Source organism: Netta rufina (genome assembly GCF_964035555.1).
Source record: "Netta rufina genome assembly, chromosome: 2".
Taxonomy (NCBI): Eukaryota; Metazoa; Chordata; class Aves; order Anseriformes; family Anatidae; genus Netta; species Netta rufina.
Genome location: NC_140124.1, coordinates 39386271 through 39409997, shown reverse-complemented (window position 1 = coordinate 39409997; position 23727 = coordinate 39386271). Strand labels below are relative to the sequence as shown.

General features: G+C 34.5%; 1 protein-coding gene across 1 annotated transcript in view; it reads left to right on the top strand.

Moving 5' to 3' along the window:
• ZNF385D (zinc finger protein 385D) overlaps positions 1 to 23727 on the top strand; it is a gene marked incomplete at its 5' end in the record, with an annotated part of 425027 nt that overhangs the window by 336748 nt on the left and 64552 nt on the right. The gene's annotated exons all lie outside the window — the stretch shown is intronic.

Sequence of the window (23727 nt, the reverse complement as noted above, 5' to 3'; positions counted from 1 at the left end):
CAGTGTTTGTGAAATTCTGGAATTAAGATCATAGGTTTGTGTATGGGCTCCCTGTCAATTAACAGTCTTAAAAAGTTTGACACCCAGTTCTGAGGATGGCCAGGAGTGCTCAATGCTATCCCAGAGCTGAGAGAGAGATTAGATGGCCTTGCACGTGACTAACTGCAAAACTGTTTCTGTGGTTTGAAGGAGTTAACAGAGATTTCATTTCTTGTCTGTGCCAAGCAGTAGTCACACCTGTTCTGGGCTTCTCCAAGGACAGAGAAACTTTCAAAGTTTGTTCTTTGAGAACCAGGAAAGGCTGATACAACTAACTAAAAGTTATTTAGCATTTCACCTTCCTGGTTTCAAAACTTATTCTCAGGTTTTAATTGTACCTCTGATTTTGAATTAGATTAAAATTTAGAATATAAATTAACCCGTAGATTTAAAACCCTGCTTTGCTATAAAATTTAGTATTAAAACAACAATTTCTGCTTGAATTGTAAGACACAGCTTTCTTAAAGTTGCTTCTTGCCATTATCATTTATTACCAGCTTTCAAACGCATTTATGTATTTTCTTGGGGCAATTTTATTTCTGGTTGTTCCAAACCAATATACCTCCCTTCTGTGAAGTTATCAGCCCAGTTCTTTAAGATTTTCTTGCACAAACTCAGATACTCAGCATCTGCTTCAAGTTAGTGTTACTCTATGAGGGTATAGCATTAATTGCACCACTTGTACCTCACTGAGAACAAATATTCCAGAATTAACTCAACTCCTTATATGGCTAACTCCATAACTTTTATATATGTGTGTGTATTAAAAAACAAAACAAAACAAAACAAACAAACAAAAACCCTACACACTCATCCCCTTATGTGTGTGCATCTGTGTGTATATATATTTGTCTGCATGCACATGTGCATGTGTGTGTGTGCTATTTCTTTCTAATAATGTACAATCTTTTCTGTACTGTGAAGTTCAGTGTTAGGAGGAACAAATACTGATTTCAGTTGTGGAATTGCACATGCCGTTCATTTGAGATCAGAATGTGAGTCAGAGTGGAAATATACTCATAGGTCAACACTTTTCCAGAGATGCTGGTTTATATTATTCACTGGAAAAAGTAGCAAGTAATTCAGAGATTTCTGAATATCTGGAATTTATGTCAATACACTATGGAAATCCAAAAGATTGCTAAAAGTATTCAAGATATTTTTGGCGTTCAAAAAAATAATAAAAAAATAGAATATTTTTCTTTTATGCTGCATACATTACAAATTTGTGAACAACACAATGTTATTTTGCTCATTGTATATTCAGAGGATTCTGTTTTTATAGGCCTATGCTGCACATTTTAGAAACATTACCTTCTTTTTCCTAGACCATAGTTTTAAAGCTCAGGAAGCAATATGAATTGCAGTCAGGTCCTATGCAAAACTAGTCTTTCCCATGCTAGAGAATTAGAACTTTTTTTTTTTTGTCTGTCTGACTATTTTGAAATAATATATATTTATTTTTTAAATTTAAATTCTATCTTCTCTCAGATGTTTTGTTCTAGGTAAACTTTTGTTTTTTTTTTTTTTTTTTCATGTAAAAACTAAGTAACAATTTACGAAGTAAGAAACCCAGAATAGTCTGCTGAAAAACATGTATGAATTATGAATTATTATTAATATTCTGAAAACCTATAGTTTCTTGAAACAATTCTAAAATGCTTAATAAAATATAAATAAATTATTTTTGCTGTATATATTATTTTTTCCATATTTTTTACCTTCTATACAGTACTATGATGCACCTGTATAATGTAGAAGCAGAAATTATAAATGTATAATACAGCACCTTCCTGTTTAGCTTATGAGTACTTTTGGAGGTGTTGAACTGAGTCCTGTGACTGATATCCTAAGGATATATATAATTACCTTGATTGACAATCACGCATACTAACCAAACATTTTGGTTGATGCTCAGTAACCAACTCTTCACTAATCCTGGTACCTATCTTCTCTTTTGTAATGAAAGCAATCCGATCCATGTAAGAAATCTCTGTACTGCTACAGAACATGGACCAGCCCAGTGGCATCAGGCTCACAGAAGCATTGGCAGGGACAAGAAGATATTAGAGAAATAAAGTTTTAAGTTACTGATCTTTTAAAAATCCTGCTCTGAATGTAAGCTGATTGCTAAGTCTGTTGTTGATAAGGACAGATGGAGTCACTTTGTGTCCACAGTATTCATACTGCAAGATATGCTTTCCATCCAAAATTCACTCTTAAACCACATTTAGCAGTAGTTGTTGAAAAGGGAATCTCTAAATTCAGGAGAAAGCAATGTCTAATGCTTACAGCTCCCTTCACAAGCACAGGCTGTGGAGAATGTTCAATATCTATGCCAACTGAACGTCAGTCATTGTAGAAAGGTGATCCTGGAGAGATTAAAACTGTCAGTTGATCAGCAGATGTTGCTGTGTTAGGACTTAAAGATGCTACAAAAGAATTACTTTATACTATTTTTTTTATTCATTTTTGTCAACTCTGCTCATCCTACTTGGTTATTTCATTTCCAAAGCACTCACTTTTTTTGATAAAAGAAATCAGTTGTGCAGAAGGTTTGACATCTCTTGAAAGTTACTTGAGTTTGCTAGAAATGATCTGTGAATAGGTAACAGCTCTCTTTTATAGTCCTGTTAATAATTTGCAGAAGATTAATGACCAGTGTTCTGACTGTGGAACATGGAGACAAATTGGTTTAAAAGGTTTCTGCTTCTGGCACCAAAGTGAATGGTTGCAATATATGCCCATTGGAGCCAACTTTTAACTTACGCTTGGGTTTAGATGATCTTAGAACTACAAAGAGCAGCAGAAAGAAGAGAGAAAGGCAGAGGTGAGAGTACTTAACAAGAGAGAAAGTCTAAAATGCTTGTTACTGTCAGAAAGTTTTCCTTCTCTCAGAAATTATTAAATTGAGATATAAGAATGTATCAGGAAACATGAAACTGAGGAGGAAAAAGAAAAAAAAAAAAAAAAAAAAAAGCTGGCATAAATGATATGATGGGTCCTAGATTTTCCAAAGTCTGACTTTAATGTTAGGAGTGCTATATAGATTCTCTGTCAGTTAGTAAGATGACTTGCAGACAAATTTCATATATGTATCTCCAGTGGTTTTAATGAATTGGGTCCTATATCTACATTCTTTGGGCTATACTAGTGTCAGAAAGATTTTATACCTGGTGAAGGGTGGGGGGACCATCATGGGAGTTAGATGCAAATTCTAACATTGGGAAGGTAGTGGGCAGCTGTTGTTTCTTAGGTGTCTTTGGCAGAAACTGTGGAAACAAAGATAATGCTTAGTATTATTCAAATGCACATTGAAAAACACCATTACTTACCTGATGGAATTAGGAGGGAATTAGTACAGACAGACAAACATATAAAAGGGGCAAGTGTTCTTCATGTTCTGATTCTCTCACATGATCCATTCATAGAAAAGGCTGCCGCTCCAACTGCAAGGAGAGAAACCTCTGCTTTATCACTTATTCCCATACACTTATTTATATTTGAGGTATTTTTTCCTGTCACCTTCCTCAGCCCAAATGTGAAGTAAATCAGTCAAATATAATATGCAACTGAAATTTATGAACAACTGTGATGGGAACTCTTGCAGAAACCACTTTCGGTAAGCGAGTCATCACCAAGAAAGAAACATAAATTGCAAACTCTTTTCTGTGTCATCCTCACCCACCTTTGTTTGGCCTTTTCTAACTTTTTGCTTATAGATTTATAAAAATAATATATATATATATATATATACACATCTGAGATTCTGGATTATTAATAATAGGTGCAGATAAATTTAAAAATAAAAATGACAACATATTGGCTGTTCTCTGTCACCTATCAGTGATTCCTTTTCATTAGACTCTACTTACTTTCTTAGGCATTGGTAAGGATATGAGAAAAAAGGAACAGGCAAGGATGTATACAAAAGTCTGGTCTACAGAAAGAGCGCATAGGGAGAAAATGTTCAGTTTTGTTTGATGTGGATAGATCTTTATTAAAGTGAGTTAACTGATGACTATTCAAATATATTAAAGTGAGTTAACTATTTTTTTCTGAAAATGCTTTAAATATAGTGTGTTTTTTTTTATTATTATTTCTTTTTCCTTGGCTTTTGCTGGTTATACTCTCTTCTAACAGCTGTAAAACCTTTTCAAATAATCTTACACTAACTCTGGAGACTTTTTTTTTTTCCTTTTTGGTCAGTAGAATTGCACTCCCTGGGATACCTGTGATATAGTCTTCTTTCTGTATCTGTGCAGGCAGCTCTTGTAGCAAAAATAATATTTCATTTTGTGAGAATTACTATTAAATGTAACTGTCCCTGATGTAAACAAATTCCACTTCAGAACCTCCAGGCCTGACTTTTTCAGCTCCTTTTTTCTTTTATCACTCTTTGCATGTCTTTTACAGTCTCGGGGGATATTGTTATTCCATGTACTCAGTCACATCACAGCTAACAGCTGGGAGTCTGATCCTCTGAATGAGTGGAAGTGCAACCCGGTATCTGCTTTAAAAAGCTTTGTATTGGAATATATATATATTTAAAAACAGCACATATTGGAACTATACCTTTGAGGGTATATTTCCCTCACTCATGCATTTTTTTGATCTCAAATGAAAAAAAAACCTTTAAAGGTTTAAAATGGCCAAAGGGGACTGACTTCTTTTCAGGAAAGAATTCAATATGGCACTTACACTGAACTTCCCCATGGCCTTTAAAAGGCTGATTATGAATTCAAAACATGTATTCAAACTGAGGCAATGCTTTACTGGTAGAGCATACAGTTGCTTCAGTATATGTAGTTGTCTGATCGGTTGATTTAAAACTATTTTAAAAATAAAAGGATTTACTCTCTTTGGGGTTTATATATGTCTCACTGTGTCAAGGTAGGACAACTATAGGTACAGATAGGTACTATAGGTACAGGCAAATTTACTAAATTCATGTATTAGCTCCTTTTGTATGGGCTTAAATGTTTCTTTTTCTTCTTTATAAAGGGTATTTTAGAAGGTAGGCCCTAAACAGGTTTTATCCTTTCCCCAGCATAGCCTATTTTCTCTGCATCAGTGGACTTGTCATGATAATCAACTTTTTTTGTCCCAACCATCAATCACTCCTGATTACAGCTGGGAAGAAGTTCTGTTCTGTTGATCAGCCCATCAGTGCACATAATGTTACACCTGGAGACAAGTGAAAATCATCCCTCGATGGGAGAATCACTTGCCTTCAAGCCTTTTGTCTGAAGTATTTTAATTTACATTTAGAATCTTGTTGCAATTGTCAGTGCTTGCTTTGATTTTACTATTTCTTGACAAAAATAGTAAGTTCAGTTGATCTTTCCCTACATCATTTTAAGAAGAATGCTTTTCTGTTCCAAATAACATCTTATGTTGTAACTTTTCACTTCATTGGACAAATATTACTATAATTATCAGTATATAAATTAAAATCTAAACAATTATGGGGTACTTCACTAGGAGGAACATAGCGTATGTTAGCCCAGAATTTTTGCAAAAGCTATTTTGTTGGCTTTTAATCTAATACTTAGCTAAGGTAATATTTATCTTTAGAATTCAATTTATTTGAATTGTTTGTGTAACAGATTTCATAGCAATGGAATCATTAAAAATTAAAAATCATTTCTTTGAAGGAAATATGTCTTGTATTGTTCTGATTGTAACTGAATAAAGCACTTCTGTCAATAAGTGCATTCTATGTATCTAAAGCCAAACATATTTTCTTCCTTATAATAAAAGTGTAACTGAGTTGTCACAAGTATGATAAAAGTTCATCTTGAGTAAATACTTTGTTTTGTTAATAACTTAAATATAACTTTTAGTTAGCTATCAGAATAACCAGATGTAGTTTAATTGCACCATTCATTTTCCTCCCACAGTCCCTTTTTAATTTTTAGCATCTTTTTAAAAAGAACCTGTATATTTATAAGAAACCTGTAAGCCTGATACTTCAGGGGCTACAGGATGAAGTGTAAATGAAAAAGAAAGTAGAGCATGAGAGTATGGAGTAATACAGATTTGATTAGCAATCATGTTTTTACATAAAAGGTTTAATTAGCAGCAGCTCATTTTCCTATTCCTTCTGGCCATTTTCTGGACAGTGATATATTGCTTTTTTGCAGTGAACCATGCCAACAAATAGAAGGTGTTATGTTTTCATTAGGTGCAGATGCTTCAGCATTATTATCTCTCACCTCGATCTACACAGTGATACAAAACATGTCCAAATGTCATAATTTAATAGGCCAAGGATATATACAGTAATTTAAAAGAAAAAAAAAAAAAAAGAAACAACTATGGCATACTTGTTCAGATGCTTCATTATTTTGTTCTTAAACTGATGATAAAAGTACTAAATTGCAAATCAAATGATCTCTCAAACAGGCTCATTCCTTATGCTCTGTCTGTTTAAATACCCTATTTGCCAAATACAGAATTTCATCACTAGTATTTGGAAGTTATTCTTCCAAAGTGACATCCTGTTTATTTCATGTTTTAGTAATTAATATGAGTATATTGCAACATTTTTATTTTACAGGGTATATCAATCTGCATTACCTTTCCAAAGACTCTCAGCACTTATGACTGTTATGACATAACAGAAAATTTTCTTTTGTTATTAAAATAGAGGCATTTGGTGGTTCTTCATTAATACAATTCTAGTCAAAGAGCCTGCCACAAGGTACTTGTCACTGCTTGTCAATTTCTTCTCTAACATGATTTTCATACCATAATCTTATTCAGTTATAAACAGTTAAAATAAATCCAGTTTCTAAGATAAACGTGTTCTGAGAAGCAGCAATAAGTGAGCAACAAAGTCTGGAGATGCTGGAAAACCTGGAGTATATGGAAATAATTAGCACTTTCGGCACTGGAGGAATGAAGATTTTTACAGTATTATATTGCATATAAATCCCAGTGCCTAGGATTTATATTTTTTTCTCCTGAAATTACTTTACATGACTAATTTGTATCTCTCTAGTGCTTGAAAAGTCTGTAAGAATGAAACTTTCTTCAAAGAAAAGCTGTGGAAGTGTACATTACAAGATGCGTGAGTTTTCAACAAAATACATTAGAAATGGCACAATGTCATTTTGGCTATTTTTCTAGAGCTTAATTAGTGAAACAGGCCTTATTATCAAGGCAAACCTTGCTGGTCATGAGATGCAGTGAAAAGCCTTCAGTCTTTGTAGGCTTGTCCCAGTGCTTTTGGAGTTAGTGCTGCCAAAACAACTGGTAAGAAGTAAGGAGGGAACAGGCATTTTGGAGAAGGAGCAGATGCAGGGGCATTCAGCAGCAGGGATATCAAAGAATGGAGACTGCACTGAGAAAGAGAAGCTCCTGGTACTGTCTCTTGGCTAAAATAGGTTTGATTGCACTTACTCGTTTCTATCTTATAGGGATGATTGTATTTACACAAGTACAGACTCATTTAGTCCAAGCCACAAGGTCGGTCATCTTTCCAAGATGGATCTAACTCTTTATTATGCATGTTGTGCGTAATGAGTGAACTATATGTTGTGCAATATGAGTAACTATAAAGGAAGACAACTTTCTGTGGAGTGGAAGACGTGCATTTCATTCTTGACAGACCTCTGCTACAACATGGTATGGTCTGAATTATTCCGCAGTAGTGATCTTAAAAATTGTAGCATTATTATTTAATCAGTAATCTACTTAAAATCCAGAGAATGCTCTGTCTCTTTTATACACGGGGCCTACAGCTATGTATCTGTGCAGCAAACTCTGTTCTCTGCTTTACAGGTGTGTAAGATGAGATCTTTTCCCTAGAGAGCTTATTTTCTAATAAATCAGAAATGAAACAAGAATATAAGGTAGGTAGAGCAGCAGGGTAAATGAATAAAGGGAAAAATACTTTCTGAAAACCATTTTTAAGAGTTTTGTTGAAAACAAAGGGTTTGTCAACTTGCTAGACAACATTTGAGAACATTTGAAATCAGGCCTGGAAGAAAAAAATCTAAGGGTAAATAAGAATAAGTGCATTTTCAAGATTAGTAGTTTATGTAATAGTTGATTGGGGTAGGTGAGTTTTTCTAAGGCATGTGAGAGGGAGATAGAGCTGTGTAAAAGAAGAGACAAACAACACTGAAAAATGTGTGATGGTGCAGAATAGTAGATTGCTGTGGAAAGAAAGGAAACTCTGTCAGAGTTCATAATTAAAATCTGGGCTATAGTTGTATGTATAGTGGCAGAAAAGAAGTGATTTGAGGAATGTGAAATTTTAGGTGGCAGAGCTGGAGAAAATTTATAACCATTCAAGCTCAACAATCATAAAATCTTTGGTTGAATCGAAGGAGAGGGCAAAGTCCCAAAGAGTGTGTCAAAGCCCAGAGAAGTGGAAAGGCTTGAAGGCAGACTGATGAAATATATTAATCTGAAATACATCAGTCTGGCCAGTCTGGCCAGCGTTTTGCAACTGAAAGGAGGTTTATCATCCTCCAGCTGGTGTTACTTAGGGTTCAAATCTTTTCTAAAGTCAACCCTAATGAATATTTATTTTCTTCCCATGCTACTTAAGCCCATATAAAAGCAATGATGGCTATAGTCTGTCAATTAGATCTTTTATGGTATTTGTGCTAAGGAGTAATAACAGAAGCAATTCTACAATAGTTTAAATGGGTAACTGTTATAAAACAACACAGATTACATTTTTTTGTTTGTTTGTTTTTCTCGCAGAAAATGTACTTATATGAAGAAATATACTGGTTTCGATATCCTTGAATAGGAAAATGAAGGTCAAAAATATTTATTTACTTTCCTACTCAAAGTGCTGTTCTCCTTTCCTCCCTCCCCCCACACGTCCATATGAAACCATGTTGGTAATTCACTATGGCTGCTCCTGACGTGAAACAGAGTACTAAGAGTGACTCATGGTGAGCAGTATAGCCACTTAGAGTAATTGGATTATGAATTTTTATCTATTTCTTCAAAGTGTTTGTTGTTACAGTCACAAGAATCTGTGTTTTGCAGGCATGACTCCTTCTTTTTTCCTACAAAAATAAGTCCCACCAGTTATTATCATGCATTTTAAATCAAGGGCTTATATAGACTGCAAAGAGATGGATTTGGACTATAGCTAACAAGTCAGGATTTTGTTTAGCTGAGGTGCTAACAGAGGCTTACCTCAATTCAGAATGAGTTTACAGAAACAAGAATTGCATGTTGAACAAGGCAGAGGCCTTTAACATTTCACTGCAAACTGTTCTGGTGTGTGAAAAATGACATTTTAAAAATTATGAGTGATGGGATGGTCCTTGAGGCCTTTTGGCTGTGGATCAGCAAAGTATACTCATAATTCTCTTTTATCAGCTTAAATAAGATAAATCAACAGGATAGTGATCTTATCATTAACATCAAATCTTGAGTAATTTTCTGAAATTTCTGCTCTGGAAATAACCACATTTTCAGGCCTACTTACTCAATTAAAGCTGTCAATTTGGTGGCTGGTGCAGGCTTATTGTGTGATAAGGTCATTCTTCATTTCTGTTGGTTTAATGAACAGAGGTGGACTCCACCCATTTTAGAGATGTGACTGGTTTAAATGGGGAGAAGGAGAGAGGACTGTGTCATCTGACACTAGAGTACACCCATGGTGAGTAGTGCTTCAGGACAGAAGCACAGTGAAACAAATATAGAGCTAACTTTCTTGAAGGTGGAGGCTCTCTATGTAATTACTCTAGTGTCCAAATTCCTGACTCGTTTATCTTGTGGGCTCCAGCCCTTAAGGCTTTATTAGGAGTTTGTGTACAGCTGAAACAAAGATTCCCATAGGTAATAAATTCTGTTGCTGGCTTCTACACTGATAAGCTGTAAAATCAAAACGCTACTGGGGCCAATGATGTTGACTGTCTGATAGAGTGGTTCTCAAATAAAACACCAGGAGGGGATGGACCCAGATTCCTGAACCTGCTGAAGTCCTAGACTTATACCGACTGACTGAAAAATGTTTACGCTCAACTGAATAAAAGGTTTGGCTGTAGATTTAATGTGTTGTTAGCATACAACTTCTCATCATGCTACCATATTTGGACTAGTAAAACCTTTGTTTTAGCTGGAAACCTCTCCACCTGGCCAGTTGTCTGCCTGAAGAAACTTTACAAAAAAATTAGATTTATGATGTATCAACGTGAAGGTGCTAATATGTTGTAAAACTGTGAGCTGGAAGTATCTGGTTTGTATGAGGAATGCAATTCAGTTTATTTTCTAGGAGATTGAAGAGCAAAAACATTGAGGCTGAAATTACATCTGCAAAGTGAAATTGAAGAAGCACTGAATTAAAGATTAAAACCTTAGCCCTCTATAAAGAGAAAGTCTTGGAAAGAATCAGAAATTTAATCATGTCTGGACTTAGTAGGAGCGTTGGTGCTAAATCCAGTTGTCCTGAACTGGGCCTGTATGTCCTCTTCCTCTATAAATGGCTCTACAACAGTCTTGCAAGGTCTCAGATATAATACACTGCACATAACATTTGTGCATCTGTCCTATCTGCCTTTGGGATCTTGTTTGGAGAGTGTGACTTCTCAAAGGGTCCCCATTAAAAGACCTTGGATGATACCTGAGATTGTATCCTCACCTCTTCTTTTGGGGTACAGCCATAGTGCTGTATGGTTCAAAATTCTTATTACTCAGTAAATCTGTGTATCTTTAAGTGGTGATCATTTCTCAGGCTTATGCTTTGACTGTCAGAGTGCACACAAGAGCACTTCAGTCAGAGCTGGGAGTGGGGGCTTCGTGAATCTTGGAGAAAAACGGCACAGGTGCAGCATAACCATATATACTAGACTATTAGTATTACCTGGAACTCTGAAAGCCAGGAAAATGCCCTAGGAAAGTTAATATTTTTTCTCTTGTCTCAGGAAGCCTTACGTGACCAACTGCTAAAATATATCATGATCCAATACATCATAGCAAATAGTTACTTTCACAATCACAGCATTTGCTGTCTGCTGTTGCTCTTCCATATACATTGTTTAGACTTGCAACCTTAATGTTCTTTTAAGGTACTGTCTTTGGTTGTTTTATTTATTTATTTATTGTGTATGTGTGCTCTGTCTAAAGTTCTTTCATGTTGGAGTAGGTGTCAGTCTTAAAATGATTTATAGTTACACTGTGTTTGAGAGATAATTTTATTTTATTTATTTATTTTTTTTTTGGATTATGGGAAAGACTTGGATAGATTTTGGCTCCAGGATCAAAAGTAGGAAATTACTCTAAAATAGAAAGATAGTCACACAGATTCAGTCCAGACTGAGTTCCAAGGGTTATCTGCCTTCTCCTGGTGTTTTATTCCCTAGATACTGTTATGTAGTGTTTCTGATATATTCTGTGGCTTTATATCTGTGTGTAAGCTGCTGCACAGATTAGTTGCAACCCAGTAAAAAAAAAAAAAAAAAAAAAAAAGCAGGACAATGGATTATATCCATTTGACCAAAAAAAAAATAAAGGTCTTAGTTTTATAGCTGGATGTCTGCAGGATATATTTATATATATCTCAAGTGTGCTCAACACTGGAAGCCTTCTAATATAATGTTTCTGGTGAGATGGCAGGTGGCTTGTGGTGTGTGTACAGCCATTTTTATATACGTATAACTTTCATAACTGTGTTTGATTTAATATAAAAGAAAGAGAAACTGTACAGATCTCTCAAATAGTGCAGTTGTGTTCAGCAGTGTAAGTAGGAACTGTCAGAGGAAGTACAGAGAAACAAAACAAATTATCTTCATTTGAGTTAAATTGCTCTGGATGTTCTCAATTCTCATTTTGTCACTATACTGTAGACAGTACGTACGTGTGACAAACCAGTAAGAGTAGGGTATCAGTACGTAGCATCAACCAAGAAAATATGGAGCTGCCCAGACAAATGCTGTAGTGTAAATGGTAAAGTTATATATGCAAAGTTGAATATAAGTTTTTGTGGTGAAAACATGGCTTTTTTGCTCAACCGATACATTTCTGTGATGCTATACATTTTATTTTCTTTGCTTAGTCAAACTCTGTCCATCCACGTTAAAATTCTTTTCACTATAATAAAATGGTCCAGGTGGAGCATCACACTTTCTTTCAGTCACCAGTCCAGGGTGAAATAAATGTCAACTGCTGACTTAAGTGGAGCCAGGATTTCACTCACAAAATCTAAACTAAGCATGCTTGCTATCTTTTTTACTTTTCTCTCAGCAAGAAGGTCCTTCCAGTTTCCAAAGGGCGATAAACAGTATGGTTCATTGGTTCATGGTTCATTGTAAATTTTGGTGTTTAATGAGTTCATAGGAGTGAATATTGAAACAGTTGTAAAGATTCTGTAAAGATTTATCAAAATATTCTTTATGAGAAAAGGAATGAAGTATATTAGCTACACTCAAAAATTAACTTCCAAATCAATATTCAAGAAGTTGATCAATAATATTCATATGGAGAAAGTAACAGAGTATGTTATGCATTTGAATGAATGCACTAAATAAAGTTCTTCTTTTGCAACAGGGTTTCTAGAGTAATTTGCTAACTTTCTATCATGGTTGATTTCAACATAGATTTCAATGGAGCTTGGACTATTGAAGCAAATAGCTCATTCTTGAAGATCTTTTGTTGTTTTTAACACATTGAATTAGCTCATTACTGCTGAATATGTAGTGGAAAATAGCATCTGTTTACACTGCAATAATATAAAAATTACTTACCAGTAACAGAATAAGGAGCAATCTGCAAAAGCTAATCATATTTGTGCACTTGTCTGCAAAAAGTAAATTGTTAATACATACCCAAGGGAGAAAGCACTTACTGTTTTATGCAATTTAATAGTAGTGTTATGCATAGTGTATTAAATATTTTTTTTTTAGGATTCAGTTTTGAAAGTCATAAAGATATGATGTAAAAAGCATAACTATCTCATCTTGCTGCTTCATCTTGGTGATGGCTGAACTCTAGAAAGCATCCTGAAACTTGGTTTGCCCAAATCAGTGTCAAACTGTCTGTTCATACACGTCAAATCTAGCTTAGAAAACTACAAGATTAGTGAGAGTTCTCTATCCATGTACTTTATTACTTCAGAAATGGGCCAACATTTGGTGGTCATGCATGGTAAACTGTTAAATGTTACTGACCTGATTATACTAATTTAAGTATATCACTAATTCTTAAATGAGTATTTTTTATTATTATTATTTATTTTCATTTGGGTTTCAGTTACTGTAAATTAAGAACTAGTACCGAGGTATAAAAAAGGACAGCATAAAGACAATAATGTGTAGTAAATAAGTATTAATATGTTAGTAAATACAGTGAGTATGTGTGAATCAGTTTGTCTGCTCCAAAAACTTTGGAATGCCAGCATTATGTTTCAATGCTGTTTGGAAATTTCACTCTTTTGATAATATCTGCCCAAACAAATATAAAATATGAATGATATCTTATGCTTTAAAATCAGAAAGGGCTCTTATACCTGTCTTGTTTGACCTTTTTTATATTACACATCATACAATTTTGTATAGCTATTCCAGGTTTGAGCCTGATAACCTGTGCTTGACTAAAGGAGATGAGAAATATCAAAGTCAATGTGATTGAACATGAAATATGGAGCATCTCTTAGGTACTGGTCCTATGACATTTCAACATATAAAATGTCCTATTGATTTCAGAGGGGATACTCTTATCCAGTAATGTCCTTAGAGCTGCAAATATACCTTAAGTAAGTAAGTATTGGTCAATAGAAAAAATAAAAAATCTTCAGATTTCAACATAACATGAAGTAGAAGAACCAAAATATAACTGCGGTGTAAATAGTAAGTAATGTCAGAACATTCTCATAGGTTTGGTGTACTGCCTTGAATCTCTGGCTTCTGGCTTCTTATGCAGAACAGAATTTCTATTAATATGAATTGCTTGTATAAGACTTAATTTACTATTTTCTCTTTCTCTTTCTCTGTCTCTCTCCCTCTCTCCCCCTTTCTCCCTCCTTCCCTCTCTCCTTCTGTCTTTCTTTCTATAGTGGGAAATGACATTTATTCATTTTACTTTGCTTTCTCTCTATTTTTTTTTTGGTTGTTTTTGTTTTTTAATGTAACATATATTTCTTCTCAAAGAAATATTCATTTCTTCTCCTGTGCAGAAGCCTACAGTAGGATTTTTTTCAGCAAACCACTGGCACAGGTCACTCTTGGAGTTACAAAGTTGGTTTAAATGAGCCAGGAACTGTTGAGTTAAGAGTTCTTTTACTCCAAGAAAACATATTGCCTCTCCTTGGAAGTTCTTGTACTTGAAAAGCTTGGATTCTCCTTGGAATATGAGGAGAAGAAAAGAATCTGTGAACTATTCAGTCTTAGTTCTAGCCTTAAATTATCAATCTTCCTGTAGCTGTGAAGACTTTTCTGTGAAGATTTTATCTGTGAAGATAATGGACAATTCATATGTTTTATATGCAATTATGACCTTCTAAAAGAAGGATGGAGATTTGACCTGGAGACCACTTTACTACAGCCAAGTGCATGCAAAACAGTGCTGAAATTAGGAAATTTGAGCACTTACATTTCTAGTCTGCGGGTTTTGAGTTTCTTCTTATGGGTAAGAGCTGATCTAAAGGATGCAGGGTAAATTGATATTGAAATAACCATTGAAGTGGAAATTCAAACTATATTTGAGTAAAAGAATCAGAAAGTTGAATCGGCATTTTTCTGAAAACAAACTTGAAATTTGAAAAGCTTCTATGTAATACAGCATTAAAAACAGTAATTCCAGTAACAATATGAAGACTGTACATAAGAATACAATGCAAATATCTCCATATACTCTTTTGTGGTTTTGTACATACAAGCTCAATCACCCTGTCTGTCATTTCAAATACAAAATTCAAAAGGTACTAAATAGGAATTTAAAGATACATTTAAATTTTTTTTCGTGTCCTCTTTAAAACTGCTTGTGATATTTTTGCCTTGCTTACCACTATTCTTTGATGGTTTAATTCAGTCAAAATAAATAAATAAATAAAAATCTGAAACTCAGAATTTAATGAGATTGCTATTCTGAATGTAAACAGACAAAAGTATTTTGCTTGTTAACAGAAACCAGGTGAAAACACTCAAAGGAGCTATGCTAAAAATACCACTCAACTTTATTTAGTTAACAGTCAACCAGCTAAATGCAGGGGGAAATCATGTTTTATTTCCAGTAAATGTACAATTCTTAAATAAACTGAGGCTCTGGGAAGGTAAGTGTATCTGTATATCCTTGAATCGCTTTATTTGTTGTCAACTGTAACAAACTGAAACTCAGAAGGCTGTTGGCTACATACCCCCCATTGTTATTCCTTTTCAGACAACACCAGAAAAGTCTGAACTTTTCAATACTATTCAGAAAATTACTGTAAAGCAGTTATTTTAAATTCAACATCTTTTGTTTTTAGGCAAACTGTGTATAAACTGAATACTGAATTACATTTACATTACTTAACTCATTATTGAGTAAATCACAGGAATATAGTATAATGGTGAGCTTATTTTTTTGTTGTTGTTTCTTTGTTGCTAGATAAATTCTACATCAGCTTCCACTTTTAGGATTTCCATTATTGACATATCATTCAAAAAGTATTAATTAACACAGTGAGTAAAATATGGACGGGTGTCTACTGATACAGAAGAGAAGCTGGGGTACATTTGTAAAAAACAGCAACAACAAAACATTTGCTCAAGATCTTTTCAGTTCCAGATCTATTTTCAAGATCTATTTCAGTTCCAGATTCAAATCTAGAAACATACATATTATATTTACTAAGCTGAATAAATACATCATTTATCATGAGCCACACAAAGTGGTGTATACATAGATATAGATTAACCTTCCTCTATTTTATTCTAAAATTAATCTGTGATTAACCACCTGGTTAATCTGAACAAAAGATCAAACAAGCTCAATATTCTCTTGAAATTCTAACTACAACAAGATTTTTCATGTGGAAAGTAAATGGTGCTTGAAAGTCTGCCAATTAATACAACAAAGATCAGATTAAATGTTAAGGTTAATTTCATTGATTAATGTTTCACTAACACCTGTTTTCTAAAGAATGTTTCATCTCTCCATCAAAATTGTTCCCCCAAAAGAAACTATTATGAAAGTCATTATGTAAAATCTTCCATAGAACAGAACTCGAAAACTCTGTTACTGAGTTTAAACTTCATCTTCCTTAGCAATAACAAGGTTAAAATAGATAATAAAATAAGCAATCAGTTTATTAAACTTTGGCATGCAGTGAACTTTTGTTGTGCTGCATGAATAAGTACCAGTTTCCTTAAAAGAAAATGCCACATGTGGGAAGAGATTTATTACTTGAGCTGTATTCCCTTCAGCATATATATTATGATGTCTTCTGTGTCTGCTGGGAATGAAGTGTGAAGTGTTCTATACCTAGGCAGATTTTTGTACCTTGCCTAGATAGTTTAAGGTAATGTCACACTCAGTAGCAGCCTACAGTAAAAGTAGGTGCATGGTCTACTAGAGTGCTACAGGACAACAGATATTACACAGGGGATTTTTACCTTCTTTATCTGACCAAGATAAAATAGATTTTCCTCTCCAGAATGACAATTTCTGATTTTACTATAGAATGGATGATTTTTCCATAAGAATGGGGTCAATGCCAGTCTCTCACAATGTGATGCAGACTCTTGCCAGGAGCAGTCTCTCACCATTATATAAATGGATCTGGAAGGAGCCCAAGCACAGGGGATGGGATGAAGCAGCTTTGTTAATATGAAGGAAATAGTGAGCTCAGAAATCTCCCATCCTTTCTGTCATCCTCGAGTCTCAAAGTACCCTCAGGAGTGTGTTGAATTAATGTTCTAAGAAGGAGAAAAGGGAACAGAAATGATTTCTTTCCATTGAAAGAGAAAATTAAATGTCTGGGAATTAGCAGTTATGTTATTCTGCCATGGTAATGGAGAATTGTTTTATTTTCTACATAAATGTCCTTTTTGGTGCTTGCTCTGTTTTTGTATGCTAAGCTCTAGGGAAGGGGGGGAAACTGATCAGTAATAAAACTATCACTTTTGATGGGGTAAAGGCCTTATCTCAGAAAATATCTGAAAGATGTCACATTACACACACATCCTTGGCGTTTCATACCATGGTTACATTTGAGCCTGTAACATAATTAGCTTTCTGGCTCTGTATTACAGACTGATGTTTATGATAGAGTGCAAAAAAAATTGAAATGACACAATTCAGAAGATAAAGGTAAGCCTAGCAGAAGGAAGAAATGACGACAGGCAACATTTATCTACAATATAATTGACTGCAGATTGAGTTTGTATGTATCAGGCAGAAATCAGGGTGCTCTTCTTGTTCAATATAAAACTTGTCATTGTGTTGACATCACCTTTAAAAATTACATTTACGTCTTCACTTAATCTCTTATTCTTCAAAGGCTTGCACAGGGTCTTAGTTCGTTTGTTTCTTGTACTGTGACTTTGTTAAGCTCTGAAGTCCATGGAGTTCCTCCATGTTTTAGAAAGTGAATATAGGCTGTTAAAGTAATCCTGAGTTTCCTGCCTGTACTCACTGGGCAAACAAAATAGTATGTGTTGCAAGACATATTATTTTGCAAATTTTAAAATACCCTCAAATAAAGACTTATGTACTAGAGCAAATAAATCTCAGTGCAAAAGACTGTACAACACTCTTCTTATTTTATCAGGTATGACTCACAGTAAAAGCCCTGTCATAGGCAGTACCAACTGTTGGGAGCCTCAAGGCTGCTAGACTTCCTGTAAACTTCTACAGTTAACTTATTCTTCCATAGAGATCAGCTCTGGTTATGAATGTAGCACATACTTGGTAGTATACAAATGTCTCAGCTGCTTACTGCAGTTTTCTCTGAGCTCAATGATGTCATCACTGACTGGCAAGACTGGCAGTCAACCTGGCAATTTTGGAGTCACTAGAAAAAAACTTTGTCAGTATGATGCCTTTTCAAAAAAAAAATTAATAATAATAATAATAATTTGTTTTTGATCAATTTCTTGTGTTCTTAGAGCACCTGTAAAATTACGTTTGAAGTACTTGTTGACAGCCCAACTTCAGGAAGATAATCTGTACTCAGTGATTAAGATAACATGTGGCACAGGCATCTCATAAACAATTTCTCATTACATCAAAGAACAGAAGCCCTTTTGCCTTATGCAGCTCTGTGTTACTGCCTAACCTAGAGTGGCCAGCTTAGTGACAATATTAGCTTGAACCAGAAAACTCATTTTTTGTTTGTAAAGCTATTTTATATACTTTTTACTCTGGGAGATCCTCATGTCAATTACTGATATATTAGCCAAAGTTGTTACTATTTTACCAGGAGTGACAACAGAAGTGATAATAGCATCCAGCAACTGGTAAAAACAAAGACATGATGTGAGCTACTGAAATCTCAGACAGACAAAAAGGGGTTTTCATCTCTCTCAACCCTTGTTTGGGACTTTCTGAGGGTACAGGCAGACTGCATCATTGGTTGGATGACAAAATGGAGCACAGCACTCTTCCCATTGGACAGCTTTCAAAATATATTGTGAAATGAGAAAGATATAATGCATGATAATTTGATTGAATTTTTGTGAGGAAGAATCACTGGAATGTACTGACTATACTTTTTAAAAATTTCTTTTCTTTGAGTTGGCTTTTATTAGGAAGGTATTGCCTAGAAGGAATGAAAGAGGCAGGAAATCAATCTGTAAGTAGACTGGTAATATGAGATGAACCAGGAAGGATATAGAAAGGATAGAAGATGTGGTGCTGCTAAGCTGAAAATTCTCTGAGAATAGGAGACCTTTTTGTGTTTCAGTGCACAAAATTAAGCACAATGTTTTTGTTGAACCAATGCCTAAAGAACATAAGTGAGAAGACATGATTCACTGGAGTATATTAGACTGACAAATGTATTTTGAAGACTGCTGTATAGATATGATGACTGTAATTGTACAAGAATACTGTCTGGATTGTTTGAAATATTCCATATCTTTCTCATCATATTTTACACATTGCAATTTTCTTGGTAATGTGATGTCCTTATGGTAATTGTGGTACAATATTGCACTTAAGCAAAGAAAATACAGCTGAGTTTTGACACTATGGCTGTTATTTCTAACTGCTCTCAGGTGTAACTATACAAACTGCATATAGAATTGTTATTATTTTATGGTATGTACATGTGTATTTATAATAAATATATATATGTATATATACTTTATTTTTTACACAGACAAATATGTTTTTATATTCTAACAATTTGGCAAGTTTAGAAAATCTGTGAATTAGAAAGGTCAATAATTATTCATCATAGATATGCAGAACCAGAGGAAATTATTTGTTTTGCAAAAGAGATTCTTGAACTGATATGTATTGCTGAAACAGGCAGGACTTTAAAAATAACCTTGAAAAGTGAATTGCCATTTAGACATCTTGCCATTTCTTTGGTTTTTATGTAACTCATATAGAATAAATTTTATCCACATGTAATTTTCAGGATCAGAGCTCTCAAAATTTAGTTAAGGATCCATGGGTTTTCAAATTCAGATACAAAGTAATATAATATACCTTTTACTTTCTTGTTTGACATCTCTTTGAAGAATGGATATAGTTCCTTAAAGTGCACTGTAATGTTAAAGCAGCAATATTTGGCATATTTTTCATGTTCCATCATGAGACTAAGACTGGGTAACATGTCAACTGACACTTGTATTCACAGTGCTAGGGATAATTCTGTGTATCAAACATGGAATCAGAGGATCACAGAATTATAGAATGGATTGGGTTAGAAGAGACCTCAAAGGTCATATAGTTTTGACACCCCTGCCATAGGCAGGGATGCCACCCACTAGATCCAGATGGCCAAGGCCCCATCCAGCCTGGCCTTGAACACCTCCAGGGGTAGGGCATCCACAGCTTCTCTGGGCAAGCTGTTCCAGTGCCTCACTAACTTTACAGTGAAGAATTTCTTCCTAATGTCTAATCTAACTATATTCACTTTTAATTTTAGACTATTCCCCCTTGTCCTATCATTATTCACCCAAATAAAGAGTCCCTCTCAATCCTTTTTATAAAACCCCTTTAAGCACTGAGAAGCCACAATGAGGTCTCCCCGGAGCCTTCTCTTATCCAGGCTGAACATACCTGGCTCTCTCAGCCTTTCTTCATAGGAGAGGTGCTCCAGCCCTTGGATCATCTTTGTGGTCCTCCTCTGAGCTTGCTCTAACCTTCCTTGTGCTTGGGGCCCCAAACCTGAATGCAGTACTGCAGGTGGGGTCTCATGAGGGCAAAGTAGAGGGTCACAATCACCTCCCCTGCTCTGCTGATCACGCCTCTTTTAATGCAGCCCAGGAAACAGTTTGCCTTCTGGGCTGCAACTGCATGCTGCTGGCTTATGTCAAGACTTTCTTCCACCATAACCCCCAAGTCTCTCTCCACATGGCTGCTCTCAATGAGTTCTCCCATTCTGTACTCCTATCTGGGATTGCCCTGACCCTGGTACAGCACCTTCTACTTGGACTTGTTGAGCCTTATTCGGTTTACGTGGGCCCACTTCTCCAGCCTGTCCAGGTCCTTTTGAATGGTATCTCTTCCTTTGGTATCAACTGCACCACCCAGCTTGGTGTCATCTACAAACTTGCTGAAGGTGATGTGAGAAAAAAAAACACTGTGTTGGAAACTGTGATGAAAGAAGAAAGTAAGGTCTGTCTTAAGGTATTATTCTGATGATGTTTTAATCATAAAAAGAAAAAGAAAATAATATTAGATGACTTTTAGGAGAGATGTTTGTGATTACCAAGTGTTCTCTAATAATATGAGAGTTTTCATTTTAGGATTGTCCTGAATCTCTGTTGCTTGAGAGAACATCTGTTTTTTTAGACTAAACAGCTGTTTCTCAAAGGAGGTTGGCTTTCACCAAGATGAACAATTATAAAATTCACTACTCCTTTATAAGAAACGTAAAGGGAAATCTTCCCTTGATTCCCACTAAATTCAGTAGATTCTTGGTTTTATGTATCCTCTGCTTATAACTTGTCTGAGCACAACTTGTTGCACAAGTTGTTAAGACATATATACACATAAGATAATATTAAGATAAAATATTAAAATATTAAGATAAAATAGGGAAAATTGTAATTTATGATCATTTTTTATTTATTATTATTTAGGCTGACAGCAAATACTATTTTAAGTAATGAATTTTATAAGCTACAAGTAAATGTCATTTAAGTAGTGAGGATTATTTTAGTTCTCTTATGGCTGCAAGGAATGATAGTACCATATTTTATGTTGCCATGTTGAAAAGATATTTATGGATATTTTTCCATTTCTCCCACCCCACTCTTGCAAGTAAAAATCTCTAGAGGTTAGGTAAACTGTCAGTGATCAGTGGGAAGTGAGCAATGGAGAACTTTTCGTAACAGCCACTGTACCTGTAAGTTTAAGCAACATTTTTCTACTTTGGAATGTTTTCATTAATGTATTTCAGAATACTGAAAAGGTCACCACTTTCTACATAGGGCCTTATTTTATATTCCTTGTGCATCCAACACTCTGCTTAGGTTGAGTTTTGTGGAGCTGTAGCTGTGAGAATTTGGAGCGAAGAGTGGATGCAGGAGGCATAAACCTGGTTGTGTTCTACCAGTAAGTCTGTGAAGAAACTTGAGCTGCATATCAAACTAAAATTGGTATTCATCATCTAGTATTAAGGATCATGTTCTGACTACTTTTCTGATATTTGAAGAATGACACTATTAGTAGGGAAAACAAGTGCACTCAGAAACTGAAGCCGACTGGTAATTCATTTTGACTAGAAACTGTAAAAACAGTTGACAGGATAGTATCATAAAGATGTACTTTATAATGTCATTTTTAATGCATCGTCATAACCTGACACTGGTCTTTCAGTTTTACAGTAATTAACATCTCTTGATTGTTTGTATCTGGCTTACAGTATGTCTTGATGTTACGTGTTGGGAATTGTAAAAGGTGCATGATTGTGCTGTTTCTGTCCAAGTTGTTTCTAATTAATAACTTCACTGTCCAGTGTTCTTTCAATAAGGGTACCTACTATAATGTTTACATTATTTTAGATACAAAGAAACTGGCTTTTCAACCAAACTGAATGATGCATCTCGATATACAAGAGCATGTGTGTGTATGTATTTCTATGTGTACATACACATACATTTATGTGTGTTTATTAGTTTAGATAAGGTCTCTCACTTCTTCTCACCTTGAGCTTCTCAAATCTCAGGCATCTGGAAGGAAACATGACTTTTCATGAATACTGAAAACCATAAATCTCGAGATTAATTAATTAAAACTCTTATTGTGATATTCACTAGAACTTCCTCACATCCTAGAATTCAGCACAGGGCAGCATTAAGTAAAGGTATAATGACTAACAGGTACCAGATAATTCAGGCATCTTGCACCTGTACAAATGGCTTAGTGAATTGATGACTGTGTCATTTTATTCCTCTGACTCTTTGAGTTTGTATCTCCTAATTGACATACATGTTTATTTCTTCTTGTGATTCCACAATACAAAGTGTTTACCTTATATGTTCTCTCTAAGCATCTGCAGTTGTTTCATGTCAGAAATAAAATACTGACTTTAATGTATCCTTGGGCTGACCCAGCATAGTTGCTTTTATTTTATTAATTTCTGTGGTAGTTAAATTTTGATTATTTTCCTAGGGTCTCAATAATGTCCTTCAACTAGGAAAGGAATTCTTTTCAATTAAGTTTGAATTTCAGCAATAAAAAATATACAGATTTTATCAAATTATTATTTTATTAATTGGAGGAGTATTTTTCTAAGAATTTAAATATTAGAGGTAAAAAAAAAAAAACAACCTCTGATTATTCATATTAATTCCAATGTCTTTTTTAGTAAGGTTTAATCCTATACTTAAATACTATTCTTAAAATATACATACAACATAAATTAAATGAAGAAATGTTGCTATTAACTCTTACAATAAGAGTTCTTTCAGCATAATCCTTTTCAGTGTAATACATAAATCTCAATAGCAATGCATGTACAAATCTATTTTAGCTTAATATCATGTAGCCAAGACATATTTGTGAGGTTTCTGCTTAAAAAGGATGTTCCTGGCTTTGAATTTCAAACACTGGAACATATGTATTTATTTATTAAGAAAGCCAGATAATTGCAGTTAAATCTTTGGTGATGGACTTTGAAGAGTGTGGTTTATATTTCGTTGTGTTTTTTTGTTTGTTTGTTTGGCTTTGGGTAGTTTGGTCTTCGCTTTTCATTAGAGAAGTTCCTGATACCACTGTTAAATGGAAACTGTTCTTTGAAGGAGCCTTTAGCAAAATCTCTAGATTCTAAGAGGAATTGGAAAAGTCAAAAGCTACTGGGAGGATAGTGTTTTCTTCCCCATTGCCTGAGAATTATTAATTTTTTAATGAAAAAAAAAAAAAAATCTTGATAGAAAAGCTGATAAAGATACATGTTTTAAGCATAGTATACTAAAACAAGCTTATTTTGGTCTGTAAGTAAAATTGTTATACAGTAATATACTGTATTCATTGGATTGCAGATGTTTTAGTATTTTTTTCCATTGTTTTCCAAGCATCATTCTAAATATAGTTTTCTGTTTGGTCAGTACTTGGATA